Below are 7,500 nucleotides of genomic sequence, written 5' to 3'. Positions count from 1 at the left end.
GATAACTGTGGACATAAACAACTTGTTTATGGTAATTCCCAATGGATATGGGGTTTCAGCTGCCAATAACGTATTACATAATAACAGTGGTTTTAATAAGGAGAAGATCAACTTGACTGGCAGAATTTTGTCAATTATATTAGAAAAAAATGTTTTTATGTATGGAGATGAATTTACTGGCAAAGATGGGGAGTGACAATGGGCACTCCTTGTCTGAACACTTATGCCAATCTAGCTCTGGCCCATTGGGAAATCAATAATGTCATAAACAATAATGCTTTCCATCCACAGATAAAGTTTTATAAAAGATTTGTGGATGATAATTTCTTTATATGGCAAGGCACAGTAGAATTATTGATAGACTTTGTTGCATACTTAGACACCACCACTGGCTTTTTGAGATTTACATTGCAACATTCTGTGACCAGGATTGAATTCCTGGATGTCCAGATAGAACTGGATGCTAAAAATGGGTTAAATACTCTTATTTACCTAAGGAATATAAAAAGAACAATCTCCTGGTTCGAGACAGCATGGATCAGCATCATGTATTTAAGAACATTCCTAAGGGACAGTTGCTGAGAAATTCAAGACTGCATACTAGAGATGTAGACTTTATAAAGCCAGGTCATTATTTTGAACAACAGTTTTTGCACAGGGGATGTAAGAGGAAAGAGGTCAGAGAATCTATGGAAGAAATTCGGGGACAAAGGAATTAATGTCGCAAACCATTCCCCTTGAAGCAAGCCAATGATGATGCACTGTCTGAACTTCCAACCAAAGATGTTTCTTCTCATTCACAAATGAGGGTCATTCTGACATATCCCGGTGATGTAAAATACATTTGTGAAATTTTGAAAACTAACTGGAAGATTTTACTTGGTGATGAGAAGATAAGGGAGATAGTAGGTGAAAAAACAGCATTTTATTTTAGGAAAAGTAAGAACTTGAAGGAATTATTATGCAATTGATCAGTTACAAAAGAGTACCCATGATCGAACAGGATTAGAACATATCCATGTAGCTGATGTACGACTTGCAAATACATCTCCAAAGTAGAAGGCGTCATTCATCCAGTTGCCAGTAAGAAGTATATCCCCAAACTATATGCTGACTGTATGACCAAGAATGTAATATACATTGCTTGTTGTCAACAATGTCAACGCTTCTATGTAGGCAAAATGAACAGACAGCTAAAAGAAAGAATATCAAGGCATATAAGTGATGTAAGCTTTAAAGATCTTAAAAGTCCATTGATGAAACATATAGCCACTAATCATGATCACACCTTTGCATTTCAGGTTTCACAAACTTTTCATGAGCATGATCAAAGAAGTGATATTATACTAAGAACTGAACTCGCAGAAATGTACTGAATTGGTAATCTGAGAGCTGATAAACCACCTGGATTAAACACTAGCATTCTTTTGAAACCAGCTTTGAGAAAATGGAGACTTAATCACTGAGTATTGTGACATTTGTAAACATAACACATTGTGATATGTATATTATTATGTATATTATTAATGGTCCTGCCAGATCTGAGCTGTCATTGATTTATAATATTATTTTAGTGACCATATTAATTTGAGTTTAGTCTATATATGATGTGGCAGAATGGTAGATGGCCATATTGTTCTGAATACTGGAAAATATGAAGGTCTCTCCAAATACCATTATACTGGGCGACTTCAACTACCCAAACATAGACTGGGAGCATTACTCTAGCTCCAACACCCTAGCCCAAAGGTTCCTAGAATTTATAAACTCAAATGCTATGGAACAACTTGTTACCACTCCCACAAGAGGGGAAAATATACTGGACCTGATCATCATCAACATGGGGACTATATGCTCCAGACCAGAAGTGTATCCCTCACTGGCAAGATCATACCATAAACTAATCTCACTGGATATTCACATCCCGACCCCACCCCCTGCCCAGAAAACCACAGTGAAAAACTTCTCTAAAGCAAATTTCACACTCCTCAAAACCGAGGTGGAATCCTTCAAAGCCCCCGGGCCTGTGGAAAATATGGCTCAGTCCGCAGAATCCTTTATAAACGCATTCTATGAACACCTTCAGGAATGCATGGATCATGCGATCCCAAATAAAACCAAGAACCAGTCCTCCAAAGGCAGACATCCTGTCTGGTGGACCCCAGCCATAAACAAAATATACAATAGAAGGAGGAAGCTACTAAATGATAGAGCAAAATCCCAAAATGGTAAGGCATCACTGATCAGTATTAGCAAAAAACTACATGCACTCATGAAATTGTCTAAGGCCAGCTTCGAGAGAAAAATTGCACAGGACACTAAGGATAATCACAAGGCTTTCTTTAGTTATGTTAGGAACCTGGGTGATAATTCCCAAATATGCTCAGAATTAGTCCAAAGTGACAAAAAATACACTGAACTCACAGACATTGCCAACATCCTAGCTGACAGGTTCAGCGCAAACTTCTCCCCCCCTCCCCACCAAAAGGGCAAATATCTATCCCAGCAGAGTGCTGCCCCCTGACATCTCAGATGCTCAGGTAAGAGCTGTCCTCTCCAAAGCAAAAAACACAGCATCAATGGGACCAGACGGTGTCCTGGGCTGCGTCCTACATGAACTCCAAGAAGAGCTAAACCCAAATATAAAACTACTGTTCACTCTCAGCCTTACTACAGGATATGTGCCCAAAGAGTGGCATACAGCAACATTGGTCCCTCTCCATAAAGGTGGTGCCTCAACAGATTCTGGAAACTATCGCCCATAAGCCTGACTAGCTTGGTCTGCAAAGCTATGGAAAGGATCATCATGGACCTCATAAATAAAGATATTGGGGACCTATAAAACTGGATCCTACCCAGTTCGGCTTTGTTAAGGGCAGATCCTGCCTCTTAAACCTGGTTGATTTCATTGAAACAGTCACCAAGGCCATTGACGAGGGGAAGGTGGTCCACACAGCCTACCTGGACCTTGCAAAAGCCTTCGATACAATACCCCACTCGGACATTATAGATAAGCTCTACCAGCTTAAATATAAACCCCTATGTCACTAGGTGGATTGCAAACTGGCTCAAGGACAGAACCCACATGGTTAGAATTGCTGGAGCCATGTCAGACTCCAAACCAGTTACAAGTGGTGTCCCACAAGGCTCAGTCCTGGGACTTCTATTGTTCAGTATATATTTCTCAGAGGTACAGGCCAACATGGAAGGACTGTGGCTGACCAAGTTCGCAGATGACTGCAAACTGGGTGCCATAATTGACTCTCCAGCTGATACAAGCATCCTCCAAAAGGGCCTCATAGAAACAGACAACTGGTGCCAGAGCCATGGCCTCAAGCTAAATGCCAAAAAGTGTATAGTCATCCCCTTTGGCAAAAACAAAGTGCCCACAAATTACCACATAGGTGGTAATCCATTAAGTACAGAAGAAGTAATTAGGGACCTGGGGACCCAAGTTGATAGCAATCTCTCATTTGACAACCACGTGGCCAAAGTGGTTAGAAAAACATTTTATATAGCCCACCTAATCATGAAGGGATTCACATCTAGATCAGGGGAGGTCATCGTGCCTCTTTACTCATCCTTCATCAGGCCCATAATTGAGTACAACGCCCCTTTTGGGATGTACCTTACCAGACACCTGCAGCAACTGGAAAGACCCCAAAAGTACCTCACCAAGAGGATCAAAGGGCTCAAACAGATGCCATATGCTGCCCGGTTAAAGAAACTCCAGCTCTACTCACTGGCATACCACCTGCTCAGAGGCAATCTGTGCCTGACGTATAAAGCCATGTCCAACCCGGAATTAATGGACATGCTGCACCTCAGAAAATCCAAATCCCTTCGAGCTACGTGCTCGAGAGACTTGAACCTCAGCACTGAAATAAATAGGACATGCTGGAGGGACAGATTCATAACCCAGAGGCTCCCTTCACTCTGAAATAAAATCACAGTCCAGGTTAGGCAGAATCCCTCATTGACTCTCTTCAAGAGGAATCTTGATGAGTTGATGGGAGATCATAGGTTTACCCCGGGTATCACTTCTGTGTCACTGTTAGACAGAGGCTCAGTATACTAACCTCGAAAAAGGGCATAGCAAAATAAATTTAAAAAGGGTGGCGAAAGCCAAACACATTCTGGCTTGGCTTATAAATGCCCTAGGGCAGATAGCCTAGTATGAACCTATGAACCTATGAATGTGTCTGGGTCTTGACTGATCATGAAAGCTAAGCAGGGTTGGGCTTGGTTAGGAGTTAGATGGGAGACTGCCTAGGAACACCAGGTGCTGAAAGTTTATTATTTGCTTTGGTATGTATTTATTTTTTATTTTATTTTTACATTTGTTAACCAGGTTAGTCCGACTGGGCCTAGAGAGCCTTTTTCAGTGGAGACTCAAGGAGAAAAGCTCCAGGAAATTAATTAAAAAATAAGAAAAACCTAACAATTCAGGTTGTAAGATATTTAGTACAAAAACAGAGAGAAATATACAATATGAATATATACAAGGTAAAAGTACCATATTTTGAGAATGCAGTAATACGTTTGAGAAATTTGGTTACCATTAAGTTATTTACAAAGAATGTAGCAATGCCTAATATAAAAAAAAAAAAAAATCAGGGTAACATCATGGCATAGTACAACAAAGATGCATTTAATAGTATAGGTACTAACTGCAGAGCTAGTAATATATGTCGACAGTTTAGGTAGATACCAGGCAGATATGTTAACTGAGAGAAGAAAAATGCATTAGGTAATTTCTTGACAAGTCATATGTATGCATATTGGAAATTAAATTTTATTTGCTTTTTGAATTCACAAATTTTGGTAGTGGAGTGAAGATACAATGGAAGTTTGTTCCATGAGTATGCGATTGAATGACTGTAAGGTATTTTTTAATATTTTTGTTTGGCTTGGTCACCTGCAGAAGGTTTTGTTGTGTGCTTCTGAGGTCACTATTGGGTTTGTAGGATGTAATTATGGATGTAAGGGCAGGGCAGGAGTTGGGGCTATTTAGGATGCTGTGTGCAATTTGTAGTTATGATATTTGAGTGTCTATATTAGAACATCAAAAGTTTAATGGTTCAAATCACTAAAGGTCGACCTTTAAGTATCAAACCATTAAAACTTTGAATGTTCAGAAAAAATAAATAAACAAAATAAAGATAATCTAAACAGTGTAGGCAGGGGGGCAAGCCCCCCTGCACCCCCACAACCCCAATACTTAAATATACCAAATCCGAGACCACACTACATTGAAGTAAACAGAAATCTCCCCTTACGGAGATTTCTCTTTACCCATTCGACGTTCTGCACTTTCGCTATTCTCATGTCAACAATGTCAGATTCAACATTGTCGGCTTTTGAGAATACAATAGGTAACCGATATTTGAAGCATGTTGGGGAGCTCAGGCCATCTTTAGCTTTTCAGGGATATACAATGATGGAGTTTGTAGCTATTACTGGCTGTGAATCTTGGTATCTTGTTATAGGTAGTTTCCAGTTTGGTTAAGAGATTATTTTGGAGGTTAGTAAGTATGGGAGCAGCATACAGCAGGGATGGTAGAATAAATATTTGAGCCAGTATAGGCCTAGATTTGTTAGGTATGCATTTGCTGTTGAGGTATAGATGACCTGGTTTTGGATTGGACCTTTTGATACAGTTTAAGATATGTAGGTCAAATTTTAATTGGTCGTCTATAGAAATGCCAAGCAATTTGGTGTTTGAGTCAGTGGTGATTATTGTATTATCTAAGGATGAGATGGTGAAGTTGTCTTTAGCTGGATTGAGGTTTTTTAGAAGGAAAAGAAGAAGCTTGATCTTTTTGGGGTTGAGAAGCAGGTTGTTTTCAGTTTGCCACTGTTCTACTAGATGCAGAGATTGTTGAGTGGCAGTGTGGAGATTTTGTATATTGTTGGAGGTGTTAATAATTGTGGAATCGGCTGCGTACTACATTAAGGTAGAATGGAGGCAGGAGACATGAAGGTTATTTGTAAATATATTAAAAAGTAGGTGGCTGAGGATAGAAAGCTGGGGAACCCCGTGTTAACAAGATGGAAAGGGGAGAAGGATGTTAGCCATCTGACAGACTGATTTCTGTTTGAGAGGTAGCTGTTAAACCAGGAGGAAGTGGAGGTAGACAGTTGTAGGTTGGAAAGTTTGGTTAGCAGGATGGGATGGTAAATGGTATCAAATGCTTTGGATATGTCAAGGAATAGAACTGATATGAGTTTATTATTATCTCTGGCTTGGGCAATGTTGTGTGGGAAAGACAGGAAGGCAGTGGTAGCACTGTGCAAGGGTTGGATACCATGCTGTGTGGGTGCAATTAGGTATGCCTGTAAGAGGTCATTTAGTATTTGTCTGTATACATTTTTCCAGTATCTTGGATAAGGAGGATAATATGGCAATAAGCCTGTAATTTGAGGGTTCTGTAAAATTTCCTCCCTTGTTGGAGGGGTATTATGAAGAATTTTTTCCAGATATCTGGTACTGTATTTTCTTGGATGGATCTATTGATAAGTATAGATACAGGCTATGCTATGGATTTGGCTGCATGTTTGAGAAATAATGGTGGGAGTTTTTGGCTGATGGGGAACAGGGTTTGAGTTTGTTAAGAAGTAATCTGATGAAGGAAGTTGCTATGGGTGCTAGGGAGAACGATGGAAGAGAGATGAGGTGGGAGGTGGAGTCTTTTTATCAAGATTTTCTGGTTTAGTAAGCTTTTCTGTTGTTTTCAATGAAAAAGTTGTTAAGTAGGCTTGCAGTTTCATTAGAAGGTTTGTTAGGGTAGGGGTTTGGTGAAGAGGGGTTCCCTGTAGATAGTAGTTTGTTTATTGAGTTCCAGAATTTCTTCGGGTTGGAATGTGGTTGCTCTGAGATTTTTGATAATTATTTTGTTTGTCTAGTAGGGCCTGCTTTTTTGTTTGGTTGTGAAGTTGTTTATATACGTTCAGGTAGAAGGTTGAGTTGTTATTTTTTCCCAAGCCCTCCAGGCATTGTCTCTCTTGTTCATCGAGTTCCTTGGTTTACCCATGGTACATAATTACATTTTAGCATAATTTTTCTACTGGGTGCTTGGGTGTTAATGGTTTCTAGGAATAAATTGTTGAAGCTTTGGACAGCGTCATTAAGGGGCGATGTGTGCAGGAAAGACCAGTTTACAGTGGACAGTAATTCATTTAGGGTAACAGGGTTGTAGTTTTTAAGGTTATGAGACTCTTTGTACTGGTGGCTGTTGTTAAGATTGGGAGGTTGTCACTAAGGGAGCTATGTAGATTGTAAGGCTTATGATAGCACTGGGGGTTGGATACTAATATCCAGTCAATAACCGAGCCACTCTGGGAATTTTTTTGCTGGTGTGTGGTTGAGGTGTTCAGCTGGGTAAAGCCGTAATGGCTTATAGAGTACCTAGAGGATGCTGTATTAACAAGGTTCCTGTCAATATTCATATCCCCGAGCATGATGGTTTCATTGGGAATGGATATAGAAATCCAAGAAAA

The sequence above is a fragment of the Protopterus annectens genome, chromosome 3.part1 (assembly GCF_019279795.1).
Source record: "Protopterus annectens isolate FY-2018-M chromosome 3.part1, PAN1.0, whole genome shotgun sequence".
Classification (NCBI taxonomy): domain Eukaryota; kingdom Metazoa; phylum Chordata; order Ceratodontiformes; family Protopteridae; genus Protopterus; species Protopterus annectens.
Note: the sequence above shows the minus strand (reverse complement) of the source record.